Consider the following 14,447-nt stretch of genomic DNA (forward strand, 5'->3'; position numbering starts at 1 on the left):
TAAAATAATGATCATATTTTATCAAGAGAACATTCTCAAGTTATATTGTGAGACATTCAACAGCTTAAATGCTAAAAACATGTTTTTAGAAAGTGGCACAGTGATGAAATGGTATTTTTTCTCTAAGAGCTATATTAGGAAACTGGATTAAGACGTCTCTAAACTATTTTTTAAAGCAGATTTAGTTAGGTAATAATGATACCTAACATTGTTCGTTCCATCTATTTTAACCATGAGAACCATGTAACTTCGTAGTCTCTTACAGGATTTACTCCATTGGCCCAAATCACTGAACTAAATAAAGTAAGTGAATAGTTACTTCTGATACAGACACATACTCAATTGGTTTTCATGAAAGCAAGGAAATTAGAGTTGGATGGGATGATACTCTAACAATTTCATTCTGTAAATGACAAAACCAAAGTTATGAGAAAAATAAATGACTTGCCATGAACTTTTCAGTAGATGGCATTATACTGTTTTTCATCATCTGAATTTGTTTCTTTTGACATGACAATTAATATTACTAATCACCAATGTGTGCAAAACACTAGAATACTTTATGTGCATTGTTAATAATCATCCTAACAGTCCCAGTGTTATTTTTATACATTAAGAATCTGATTCTCAGAGAGGTAAGTGAACTCCGCAATACCACATAGCCAGTAAATGGCAGGATAAGATCTTCTAAGCCTATATTGTTTAGCTGCGTCATGCTGAGTACCACTTAGATTGGCCAGGTCACCTGATTCAGACAAAATTTAAAAAGGAAAAAAAAAGCTATATTTGCAAGTTTTTCATCACATGTTTTGCTACATTGAATCATAGAAGCTGAAGAAAATTATCATTTGTTTCGACACACTGCTGCAATATAAAATACCATTGTCATTTTAAAGTGGTAAACCAAGTTAATAGGACATTAATGAAACCCAATGTTTGTTTTAATAAATCCAGATGTATTGTAGTTTAAATAATGTTTCTCACAAGATTAGTAACTATCCTCTGATTGCTTCATGTCATGTGCTTAAGGTTTAATTATAAAAATGCACATTAACACAACTATAAAACATCTTCCATAACTTTATAAAAAGATTTAGTAAAAAATTTAATTTAATTTCAATTATACAAAGCAGAGGAAAAAAATATTAAACTTGTAACATTCAACCATAAGTCAATGTTATTAATTTATTAGTATAATACAATGAGACTGTTCTCAAGGTTGAAGTACAGAAAGACTGTTTTCCTAAGTCTTGAACCATCAAAAGAAAAATAGTTGGTAATCCTACATTTGCTGAGAAGTAAATAAGGCTATGAGTTTGTATTGTTAATTTTAACCAAAGGTATTAAAGTCAAAATATTAAAATAAAAATGTCTTAACTGTGTTACCTTTAGGGATTTAAAGAAAACAGTTTAGGAATAGTAGATACCTTTGCTTAGTAGAACATTTATCAATTACTAAAATTCCGTGTACTCTGTACTCCAGAACATGTGTTCTTAAGGGGTAACCAAATTCTTTTAAAAAATCCAAGAATTTTTTAAACTTTTATCACAAACCTTTTTGGACTCTAATGCAAGCTATGGCCTATGACCCACAAAAATGTACTTGAGCTCATACACATATAGTATGACCCACTATTCTAAGGAATTTATAGATACCCTAATTGAGAACTTTTACCTCTCATTGAATTGAAGCTGAGAAATACTGGGGACCTGAAATTTCACCCAGATGGAGTTATCCTAAAAATTTTCTGAGTTATTAAAATATAATCTTATGGGTTAAGGGTTATCTCAAGCTATATAATATCTTTATCTATGTTCCTGATTTTTTATCCATTTAATAATTGGCATTAGTTTATCTTAATTATTATCTTTCATGCAAGTCTGGCCTACTGAGGGTCAACCAAAATGGATTTCTCTGTTTTCTTTGTGCGTTTGTTTCTAGCCTAAAAAGACTTCTACTATAGTATCTACTCCAAATTACTACACTCTGTTTTTGTATACACACACACACACACACACACAATCTCCACTTATTTATAAGTTTCCTGAAAACAGGGACATATTGGTCACTATTTTTAACCACAATGTCTAGTGTAGTACTTTATACATAGTAGTGATAAGTATTTACTAAGTGAATAAATGTGCTGATAGTACAGCATATAGCACACTTTATCAACATCCTCCATCCTCACAGTCATGCATTTCTGCTAAGTTCCAGATTTCTTTTCTTTTCTTTTTTAGATTTATTTATTTATTCATGAGAGGCACAGAGAGAGAGGTAGAGACACAGGCAGAGGGAGAAGCAGGCTCCTTGCAGGGAGCCTAATGTGGAACTTGGTCCCAGATCTCAGGATCATGCCCTGAGCTGAAGGCTCAACTGCTGAGCCACCCAGGCGTCCCAGTTCCAGATTCATTTTCAAGGAAAACACCTTTGACTGAATTTTAAGTTTTATATTTAAAAAATCAGATTATTCAGCCATAAGAAACAATTGTTACTTAGCATATATTTGCAAGTCCTTAGCCACTTTTAGATTTAAGAACTTACCTACTCCTCTCTTATTAAATAAATTAAACACATACATAACAGTACTGGTACAAGTGTTACTACTGTAATTTTTTAACTTATAATGTCATTCAATAACATCATTTCACACCGATTTAGAATTGTGTTTTATGAGTTAAGTTCTTTGGGGTTAGGATTTTTATGCTGTGTGTTCCTTATAAAGTAATGTTCTAACATAGTCTTTCTAGCCCTAAGTTCTCTATAAATAATTAATAATAATAATCTTACATATTCTGGGTAAAATGTCAGAGGATATTGCTGAAATTTTCACAATTTTTCAGCAAGAATCACTGAACCAGATTGAAAACTTTCTAATTTGGAAGACAATGCTGCAGGAATGATTAAAGAGAAAACTCTATGTTAAGCTTTAAGAATAGTTTTCTGGGAGGAAAAAAAAAAGGAATTATCAGGTTGGAGAATGGGCCCAACTGAAACAAAATACATAAATGTAAAATTTCCTAGGAAAATAATTGGCCAAAATTCATTAAAAAATGTATCAGTTTTCTAATTTGTGTTCATGGTTTTAGTGGAGAGAGTGAAAAAGCCTGCTCTACTCATGATACTGTATCCCACTTTTAGAGCAAGATTAATGCTTTTCCCAGCAATAGTCCAAACCAGAGAAAGAGAAGCTTATTGTTTAAAAGAGAAATCAAACAGTATATATGTCAGCCAGAAAAAAATCTTCAGTAAATAAGCCAATATGCTTTATAAGGGGAAATTAAGACCCTAACCTTCCCCTTCTCTAAAAAATCATATTGAACTAAATTGTGATAGTAAAGAATCACACTGCCATGGGGCACCTCGGTGGTTCAGTGGTTGAGCTTCTGCCTTTGTCTCAGGTCATGATGCTGGGGTCTTCGGACTAAGTCCCACATCAAGCTCCCTGTGAGGAGCCTGCTTCTCCCTCTGTCTATGTCTCTGCCTCTCTTTGTGTCTCTCATGAATAAATAAATAAAATATTTAAAAACAACAAACAATCACACTGTCATTCACTGAGAAGTTGTAAATAGGGAAACCAACACTTTCCAAGAACCTGTGGATTTCTAGGCTTTTCAAAATATATTACCAAATGCTCCCAATGTGCCCTGAAGATACACACAATTTTATCTATATTATCAGTGAAAAAAGGTCATGAAGTAACTGCTCCAAGACTACCAGATACTAAATGTCATAGACAAAACACCAGTCAAGGTATGTATGACTCTCTTCTACTTACTATACAACCCCGGCTACTCTACAAAGGAAAAGAAGAAAGGCAGTAACATAGATGGGATGTTTGTGATAAAATATTTTCATTATGGTCAATACTGATGGGGTGGGGTTCAGGGAAAGAGACAAAACCCTCCCATATTTGTTTCTGATTCTACTTTGGCTATCAGCTCATATTTCTATAGTAGATATGCCATGAGCATGAGGGAGAAATTACTAAGAGTGATTCCAACATGAATATTAAGAGCTGCATTTGAATGCCAGGAAGGAGGCAAAGATTTCCAGCAGTCATAGTGAAAACGGAACAAACTTCTCTGGAAGTCAAAGATGTAAGATCCAGATGTTACCTTTGGTCAAGACATGTGAGTCAGAGACAATGAATGAGGCATGAATTCCTAATACATTCAATTATGAGGTATCTGATTTCTGATATTTCTTCATACTTGAATATATTATGTTATGATTTCAGTGGGTGAGAATGATCCCTGGGTATGTCTTGAGTCAAAAGCAATGATCTGCTTTGCTTTTATAGAAAGAAAAGAAAAAGTTCTCATATAAAGATCATTCTTCTTGGCCTCAGTATTTGTATTTTCATTAGTTCTTTAATAATGCCTCTTTTTCTTACCTGGTCAAATATAGCTGAGTGTGGGGCACCTGGGTGGTTCAGTAGGGTAAGCAAAGGAGTCTTAATTTCAGCTCAAGTCATTATCTCAGGATTGAGCAGAGCTCAATCTCTCTCTCTCCTTCTTCTGTCCCTCCCCTGCCCTCTGCTTGTGCACATGAGCACTCTCGCTTTATAATATAACACATATCTATACACATAGATATATAGGTGAGCATATTCAGACTAGCTAAATGCATGACAAAATTTGACATAGGCATGATGGAGTCTTTGAAAGCAAACTACACACTTAGGCTCCCCCACCCCCACCATCACCTACTCTAAAGCATCATTTCCACTCAGCTAATCCCTACTGGAGACTGACAAAGTACAACTGCATGCCAATGGTAAGCTCCATCTTCCCTGAGAAGTTCAACTGATAAGCACATGGACACTAATAAAAATCTAAAGGGAGAGACCAAGGAAATTTACCAAGAATCTATGACCTGCCTTGATGGATATGACTAGTCTTAATGAATATGAGGTCATTCAAGTGAAATTATCTAAACAGTCTGAGGGGTAATAGGGAGCCAGACCCTGTAGGGTCTTGTAAGATTCTGATAAATTATCTTCTCTAGTGGAGGGTTGAATAATAGATGGACATGCTATAATTTTAATTTCAAAAGAATTACTCTGGCTGCTAGGTTGATAGTAAGTTGGAAAAAGTAAGATAAGAGTAGGAATACCAGTTAAATAGTGAGGCCATTACAATGTTCTAGATAGAGGGTGGTTGCAGCAAGGGCCAAGTGTTTGAAATCTGAAACGAAAAGAACTTTGTGGCAGAGAATAAGGATCTGGGGTAAAAGGTCCTATGGCAACTTCCAGTGACAGTGATCCTCCCCCTATAGCCATAGGGCTCCAGATGCAGCAACAGAGGAACTGAGTAATGGGTCAGGCCCATCCACTTGTAACTAGTACAGGTCTACATAACTCTGCTCATTGACTACACAATGACCTTGCAGGCAAGCCTTTTCAGATCTTCTCCTCTAGAATCCAGTGTCTTTTCCCTCCCATTTGAATCCTACTCATACCTTAATGTGTTCCTCGATACCACCTCATTAATAAGCCTTCTTGATCACAACAGCAAGATCTGCTCTCTCGTTCCTTTGAACTACCTGAGCACTTTCTAAGAATCATATTTCCTTTTCCTTTATAATCTTCTATACCTCTTCCTTATGAACTTATTAACCAAACATTGAATGACCACGTATTCTGTGCCAGGCTTCACATTATACTGTAAAGTCTCTAACAGCACTTTATCATATACTTTGAACATGGGAGGCCCTTAAATAAATCAAAGAATGAATAAAGAAGATGGGAGAATAACTCAAGTTCACTAACTTCTAAGCATGTGCTCCCTCCTTTACCTCAGCAAATTCAAACACCCTTTCCTCTATATGTAGCAAATTAGCTTTTTTAACTAGGCCATAAAATAGTAAATGTACATCAGTTTGGATAATTGGACCTACTTCATGCATCAATTTTTATAGAGTAAGGCAATTCATGCCAACTGAACACCGTTTAAGCCACTTAGTTTATAGAAGAATAAATTATGCCTACATTAATTCAGTTTTCTTTGTCTGCAGCTTCAGAAGAAAACATAGATGTAATTAAAACACTGATGATCCAATAGAAATGACGCCCACATCACCTTACAGGGGCTTCATTTGTCACCTCTATTTCTGAGAATCACTCAATCTTTACTTATTCTTAACAACTCATAAGAAAATCCTTTAAAGAAACAGAATTATTAGGCATTCAACACTTCCTAGGTTCTAATACCTTATATGTATTAGCTCTAGCCTTAAATTATCCACTAAAGTTAACTCATATTTTTTACCTTTTACTAGCTGAAGACACTGCACCTAGAGAGCTTCAATGATTTTTCTAAGATCACATACTTAGTAAATGATAAAACTCAAAATCATTTTGTATCTATATACTTTCTTAGTTGTAAACATGAAACTCCAAAGATCTACTGTTAATAGCCCCTAGGAATTAAAGCTTCCTACTCTAGAGGCAGCATCAAATTCTCATTCAAAAAAACGACCTACTTCCTTTCCTTTTTCATCTGACCCTAATAACTAGAATTACTTGGAAGATGTTACTTTTGTATTAGTACTTTAAGCCTTAAATTGAAAACAATAAATCAAAAAGAACCTTGTTTTATGCAAAGCACTTGAATTGCATTAGGTTACTAAAAGCCTACATGTCATATGAGGCTGATTTTCATGGAAAATAAATATGAAAATAGGGCTACATGTCTAAAAATAATACAACTAAAAGGAATATCACCAAGATTCATGAAAAGAGGGATACATATTTCTTTGTCATTTATAGGAAAAAGGTATATACAATTCATTCATTTTAATTACCTTAAAGTAATTTAATGATAATTCCCAAAAATGTTTAAAAGACTCATCTCAGTGAAAGATGATGTCAAGGAAACAGCAATGAATGGTGAATGAGGTTATAGGAAACTCATACAGAAAATGCTATGCATAAAAAGTAGCTATCCTAAGAATTTATCCCATCTCTTGTTAGGTTATATAAATTTTTATAGTTTACAAGAAAATCAGAGATTAACCTAGTTTAATTCCTTACATTTACTTATGATAAAAATGAGGACTGAAGAGTTGTTAAAGGTCATGGATTTTCTTAGCAGTTTAACAAGAATTAGACTAGAAAATTCAGAGAATAGAATCACCCACTGATATCATCTCCTAGTTTTGATGAGTTTAGACATGATTCATGGGATCATTCATGTTGTAACCTTCCAATAATTCAAATTGAGACCTACATTTAATTTCTCATTCTATATCCATGCACTCAATTTCAAATTTAGAACCTTCCTCAGAGTCCCTGACTTTCATTTTGTTGTTAATAAGGCAGAGAATATTAATTATCTAGAAATTCTTGCAAAATATTTTTGTGAGAAAAAAAAAAAAGTACTCAGAAAACCATACCTAACAGTTCGGTGTATTAGTTAGGGGGCAAGTGACACTTTTGTGTCCTTTGGTCATCCTAGAGTGATTCAATATTGCCAGTAGTAAGTAGCTAAAATCCCAGTCTTTCTTCCAGGGAGAAGCAAGGGGTTGTGGTGTAGAAAAAGGGTAAGTTGAGCTGGAGAGAAGTTTCCATAAGGTTGCCAGGGAAATTTTCAGTATTTAGAGGAAAAGAGCCTCTAGGGAAGTTTTAGAGTGAGAGATTTGGGATGGAAAAACCATAGACTAAGAATTGGTGCTGAGTTATAATTCAGATCTCCTTTACTATGCTTTAATAGATGCAATTCAACTTTAAGAAAGAATACTGCTATTAGTTGCTGGACTATATTTATATGTGACAATACAAGATCTGATCTGCCTGGGACGCTAGCTAATATTCAGTCCTTGTGATTAGAGAAGTCACCATCATGACAGTCATGATCATATTAGTGGTTTGTTCAATTCTTCTGATCCAACAAATCAGTCCACATATGAGCATTTCAAGGGATCATACTGTTACCAAAGAGGTATTATTCCAAAGGAATACCCTTGAGGTATTAATGGAATTAGCGGGAAAAGGCTAAGTAGAAGTACAGGTGGTTGAGATGGGGTACAGGTAAGGAAAGAACATCCAGAGTCTTCTCCAGTCTCACTCTAACTTCCACTCCTTAGACACTGACCTCCATCCAGGCTTCAAATTTTTCCTTTAGAATACTAAACTCCCAGTGTGGACTCTGGGACTTCATCAGAAAGGAGAAGTAAAAGGAGCTCTCCATTGATCTCATTCTGACTTACATGAAGCCAATCTTGCCTTGGGTTCTCTGAGATCACATACCTAATTCAATCATCTGTCTTCTCATCTCCTTAGATAAGGCTAACATCTTGCCTTCAAACTCATGCCCAGTCCCTGAGTTAGCCCAGGCCTAACTATGTCACCCCAGATGACACTATCTCTGAATATTATGCCCCAACCTAACTCCCATATTCTTCTAAGACTTGGAACCAAGCCCCTGGAGTCCTACTTGCAGGTGAATATTTCTCAGGTCTACAATCAGAGATTGTAAAGAAGTGATTTCTAAAAATCCTTGCAAATCCCAAAGCTTTTTACCTATTCCAGATACCAACAGTTTGTCCAAAGAACCATGAACTTTTCCTACAATTTTAGGTGCCTATTAAAAAACCTATTTTATCATTGCAGTCCCAGATCTAGACCCTCCTTTGACTGAAACCAAACTATAACAGAGAAATATGTTTCAATTCTAATGCAGGACTTGTGACAATCAATGAATTAACATAAGATTTGTGAATCTCTTTGAGCAATGTGAAAAAAAGTCTTACTGTTTCATTATTGTTATGGAATTACAATTCCTTACATTTTGACATCTGACTTAGAAGTACCTGAACCCTTGGGGGTGGAATCTCATTAAGATTTATATGTTACAATAATAGAAATAGTTTTAAAAATAATGACCTTGCTAATTTCTGCATAAATATCATGTTCTTTCCAGTTTCCTCTAAACTTTTATCAAGCACCAAGGACACTATTTGAGCTTTGCCATTAGGATGGTACAAGAAATGAGAAATATTAGAAAACACTAAGATCTCTTTCTTTATCTTGCAGACCTCTTTAGGATATGTCTCTCTCCTTCCCCCTTTCCCTCATTCCCTATTCAGAATAAGAAGAATGTGACTTCTTTTGTAGAAGAGATAGAGTGACCATAAATTGCCCTTGCTGGGAGGTGTTAGAGAAAGTCTAAAAAATTAACATGTACCAACAAATTAACAAATAATGATTTAATCTAGTATTTTATTTCCTTTTTATTAGCTCCTCCACAAGAGGTTTAAAGTGACCTCAGTTATCAAATTGACCTTCATGTTCAGAAACTTCCATTTGATGATGATAAAAGAGCTATCTACCAAGAGGTCAGGTAACTCAAAAGGAGATATTGGACAGGTAAATGATTTTAAATATCTAAACTGCTTTCTAGGCCCCAAGTAATAGAACTACTTTGAGATAATACGAAGTTAGGGGGAAACCTATCCTAGGGTTTCAAGGTACAGATTAGAGAAAGTTAAAGAATTTTGATTCTCTGGGTTCACCGTCATCGTCACCATCACATCAAGCTTATTTAGCACTCTATAACATTTAAAGCACTTCAGCATACTGAAATTATCTGAGCCTGTCAAGAACAGTTTAAGCTAAGTATTATTAGTGTCCTCACATTAATGAACAAAAGAGTTTCCAAGGTGTTTGATGAGTGATCCATAACAGTGTCATAATACTGAGTGGCAGACCCTGGGAAGAGCATTCAGGTTTTCTGGCTCTTTGCTATGATGGTATTATTAAATTTAAGAATACAAACGATGCAACTTATAGATTTTTAGAATACCCTTTACCAGGTTGAGGAAGATCTCTTTTATTCTTAGATTTTGATAGGTCTTATTATACAAACGCGTATTGAATTTTGTCAAATGCTTTTTCTGGAGTGACTGAATCATAATACTTTTTCTCCTTTACCCTGTAAGTATGATTTATTAGATTGATTGTGTTTAAAATATTAAAATAACCTTGCCTTCCTGGGATAATCCTTACTTGGCATGATGCATTGTCCTTTTTATATACGCCTCTATCTGATTTGCTTACATTTTGTTAACGTTTTTTTAAACTTGTGTTCTTGAGAGGTATTGGTCTGTACTTTTCTTGTAATGAGCATGTTGATACAGGGATTATAGTGGCCTCATAAACAAAATATATTTTCTAATTTTTTGTTTGCCTATAATTGACAATGTTATATATGAGTTTCTCCGTACATTATGTTGTGCTCATCATAAGTGTAGTTACCATCAGTCACCATACAACACTATTACAATACCACTGACTCTATCCCCTATGCTACACCTTTTATTCCCATGATTTATTCATTCCATAACTGGAAACTGTATCTCCCATGCCCCTAAACTCATTTTGCCCAAACCTCACCTCCCCCACTTCTGGTAACCATCAGTTTGTTCTCTGCAAAGCCATCTTGATAAAAAGGAACAAACCTGGAGGCATCACAATTCCAGATTCCAAGATTTACTACAAAGCTGTAGTAATCAAAACAGTATGATACTGCACAAAAACTGACACACAGACCAAAAGAATAGAACAGAGAGCCAGAAATAAACCCATGCTTATGTAGTCAATTAATCTATGACAAAGACGATAAGAATATACAATGGGGAAAAGACAGTCTCTTCAGTAGATAGTACTGGGAAAACAGGACAGCTACAGACAAAAGAATGAAACTGGACCACTTTCTAACGTCATACACAAAAATACATTCAAAATGATTAAAGATCTAAATGTCAGACCTGAAACCATAAAACTCCTGGAAGAGAACACAGGCAGTTATCCCTTTGACATCAGCTGTGACAACATTTTTCTAGATAGGTCTCCTGAGGCAAGGGAAACAAAAACAAAAATAAATTCTTGGGACTTCATAAAACAAAGAATGTTTCCTCTTTTTTTCTGGAATGGTCTGTCTAAAAGTGATAATTTTTATCTATTTAAATTTTAGAATTCACCAATGAGGCCATTTGGATCTAGAATTGTCTTGAGGGTGCTTATTATTTAATACATTTCTTTTAAAAGATATAAGGACTAACCCGATTTCTTATCGCCATGTGCAAAAGCATTAGTCTGATAGCAGGCACTCTGTCTTACCAGAACTAGACCTTCAGAGTGATCTTTTGAAGAACACACTTGATCAATCTTTGCTTTTTTTTTTTTTTTTGTAGTTGAGACTTTCTTATATATTTACAAATTATTCAGTGCTCATAAAATATATAAAATAGTATATATTACATAGTATATTATACACATAGTACATTACAGATAGGTTATTCTTTATTGTCTCCTTGGGCCTTAAAAGCCCTCAACCTTCTCCCTAGTTTCTCCACCCTGCCAAATTGGGACAAAACAGAGTCTCAGAGAGGGAAATGGCTTCCCCAAAGTCCCAGAGGTGGCAGGACAAGCAGCTGGAGCCGGGTCTATAGAATTCCACTTTCCTTCCACTGCCATGTAAGCTCTAGACCACAAGGGGTAGCTGGGTAGAAAAATCCAAAAGCCAGTTCCACCTGTTTAAGTCATTTGGTAGTTTTCTATGGTTTTAGGCTAAGACTCAAAAGATACAGTATAGTCAGCAAGATCCTCTATGTCTTCTGCTCTCCCTCCCTCAGCAAACTTTCTCTGTTACTCAATCTCTGTCCTTCATGCACTGGTTTTCTTTCAATTCTTCAAAGCAGCCTGCTTCCTGCTAACTCTGAGCATCTTCATGTGTGCCCCTCTGCCAGGAATACACAAACACCTCCAGCCCTCAGCTTACAATTTCCAGTTTATGTTTCACACCATATCCAAGGTCACTTCCTCAAGGAAGCCTCCCTGATAGTTTTGACTATATCATGTGCCTCTGTTCCCCACTTTCAAAGGTCTCCACTGATTTACCTCCCTTGCTTTTGTGTTAGTTTATAACCACATACCCATATAATTAATGACTAAACACTCAGTGAGATCTGGAATCATGTCTATTTTGTTTCTGAGGATATCTTGGAACCTAGTAGACTAATAACTGGCAAAGAGAGCATAAGTATTGAATGATTAAATGAAGGAATTAATGAATGTAATAGGATGCTTGGATATTTCTATTTTCATGCCTCTACCATGTCCTATTGGCTTTTATAGCTAGTTCTCTTTAACACTTCAGTAAAGCATAATGGCTATGCTTTTCTCACTTTAGCTTATTTTTCTGTATTCTTACGTTAATATAAAAGGAGCTTAGTATGATGAAAATATTATGAGTCAAATGCAAAGACTCTGGGGGCTTTATGCCCACATGTTATTCTATACAATCAAAGATGTACATTGACCACTAGTGTTGACAAGCCATGATTTTGGTCTTGGCCCTTAGATACCTAATCAATCTCCGTTTCTTCATTTGAATTGAAAATGAATAACATTACCTTTCTCTGCAAGTAATATGTGAAAATGTTTGATAAACCATAAACTGCAGTAAATGCTAGAGGGTTATTAATGGTAATCTTGCAATTGGAAATGTTTACTTTGGAAATATGCACTTATGTTTCAAGTACTAATTCAAAATGTATCCAATAAATCTCTAGAGGAAGAATACTTCTGTACCTAGAAGAAATACTAGACTAAAACATTCCCAAATTTTCTCTAAGGTATATGGGTTTGCATTTATATGGAAGAGAAAAAAAAAAACATTAACTTTCTTAAAAAGGGAGAAATAAAAGATCATGTTATTAAGATTATTGTGACCATGACTTCACTGTCTATTATTATTCTACTGTCTGAGTTATCTCACCTCCCCTTATTTTTTCATAAAATCTCTTGGTGCCCTGAGAAATGTCCCTAAGGTACCACAATGCAGGCTTCTTTTTAATGTAGAAATCAAGCCACCTCATCTTAGAATTTGACAGATGATCCTATCCAGAGACAGGAAGAGGACAAGTCAGTCTTTCCAAGTCCTAGAATTCTTTGAGATGTTGGCAAATGAAGTGACTCAAAGCGCAGAATCCAGAATAAGTGATTCAAAAATCAAGTGGCTGCCTTGACACAGTTCAAGCAGGATAACAAAACCATTCAACAATTTTACCAGCAAACAGGCAGCATTAACCTTGGAGAAAAGCCATAATGATGGCCAGAAATAATTTCAGCTGCCATCAGCAACATTATATATTCATGAAGTTATGTTTATTTGTCCTTTGCATCAAACATACTTATAAATTAACCAAGTACTTAAGCTGTCTTTGCCCTCTTTGACATCAGCAAGAACAGCAACAATACACACCTTTTAACTACACGGAAAAGAACTATTTTATAAAATATGAAAATATGATGCAGAAACTCTGGTTTTTCTTCTGCCACTCTCCTCCCCACCCCCAGCAATTGAGCCCTGCAGATTCTTCTTACAGTTTTCAATATATTGGTATCAACATTTCTTAACCTCAGTTAATTCTAGAGACAAAATCCATGTAAAATTTAGAAGAAAAATGCAAGGATGAAAAAAATTCTCTCTACACATTTAGCTGGAAGGAGACAAATGCCCTGAAACAAAACACATTTTACAGCTTAAGTTCTTTCTTCTAATTATAAGTGTGGAATTTCAAAATAAAGGAACACAGAAAAGTGACGACCATCAAGAAGCAGATAGGCTGGCTGCCAAAAAGCTATAAGAGGGTATCTCCTTTACTGAATTCATCCCAGTACAAGGTCTGCTCTTCAGTTATATAGGCCCAAACCTAATTTATCAGATCTGGAGAGAAGAGGGAAGTTCAGTTAACCAAGCTTATAGAGAATGACATGTAAAACACACTATCAATTCATTAATTAACAACGAAAATGGTAACAAACCTGCAGAGTCACATGACCAGAATATTTATCTCTCTTGAACAGATCTGCACTGGATGCTAAATCATAATCATTTAGTTGCTTGGAGAATAGGGACTCAGAGACAAGAGAGTTGCCTGGATGATTTACATATTTAATGCCTCCAGGACAAGATAACTAACTCATGTGTCCAAATTTGCTACAAGAGATCGGTTTGTGAACTTGTTCAAGCCACTATTTTATCAACATTTCCCTCTCATTTCTTTGTAAATCTGGATCACTACTGGGAGTTATCCCATAAAACTTTAAAGGTGGTTTTAGTCTATTTTAGCTACTCATTGATTTTTGTTAAGCTCTCAGGGACTGATCAAATTGTTAAAGATGAACTTAAATAGCACTGATGTCCTGAATATTAATAGATACTAAATATTCCTGGGAAAGAGAAAACATTTTATACACATACAAAAAACCCTACACACATAATGTATGTATATTGTGGAAATGTAGAAATGTTAACTACTTGCTATGAACATATCCTAGAACTCACACACACAAAGTAGCACACTGATTTCTCTTTCTCCCACTCAATTGTCCTTGTTCATATCCTGGAGCCTTGGAACTGAATTTCATTCCATTCTA

The 14,447-nt window shown here is 35.1% G+C and overlaps 1 long non-coding RNA gene across 8 annotated transcripts in view; it reads right to left on the reverse strand.

Annotated features, from left to right (window-relative positions):
- Positions 1 to 14,433, reverse strand: part of LOC111098070 — a 293,135-nt gene extending 278,702 nt beyond the window's left edge. For all 8 annotated transcript variants that reach the window (XR_005366852.1, XR_005366846.1, XR_005366850.1 and 5 more), the window contains exon 1: positions 14,356 to 14,433. This is a non-coding gene — a long non-coding RNA (uncharacterized LOC111098070). The remainder of the gene's footprint in view (positions 1 to 14,355) is intronic.
- Positions 14,434 to 14,447: the final 14 nt, after the last annotated feature.

This window comes from Canis lupus, chromosome 11 (genome assembly GCF_011100685.1).
Source record: "Canis lupus familiaris isolate Mischka breed German Shepherd chromosome 11, alternate assembly UU_Cfam_GSD_1.0, whole genome shotgun sequence".
Lineage (NCBI taxonomy): Eukaryota > Metazoa > Chordata > Mammalia > Carnivora > Canidae > Canis > Canis lupus.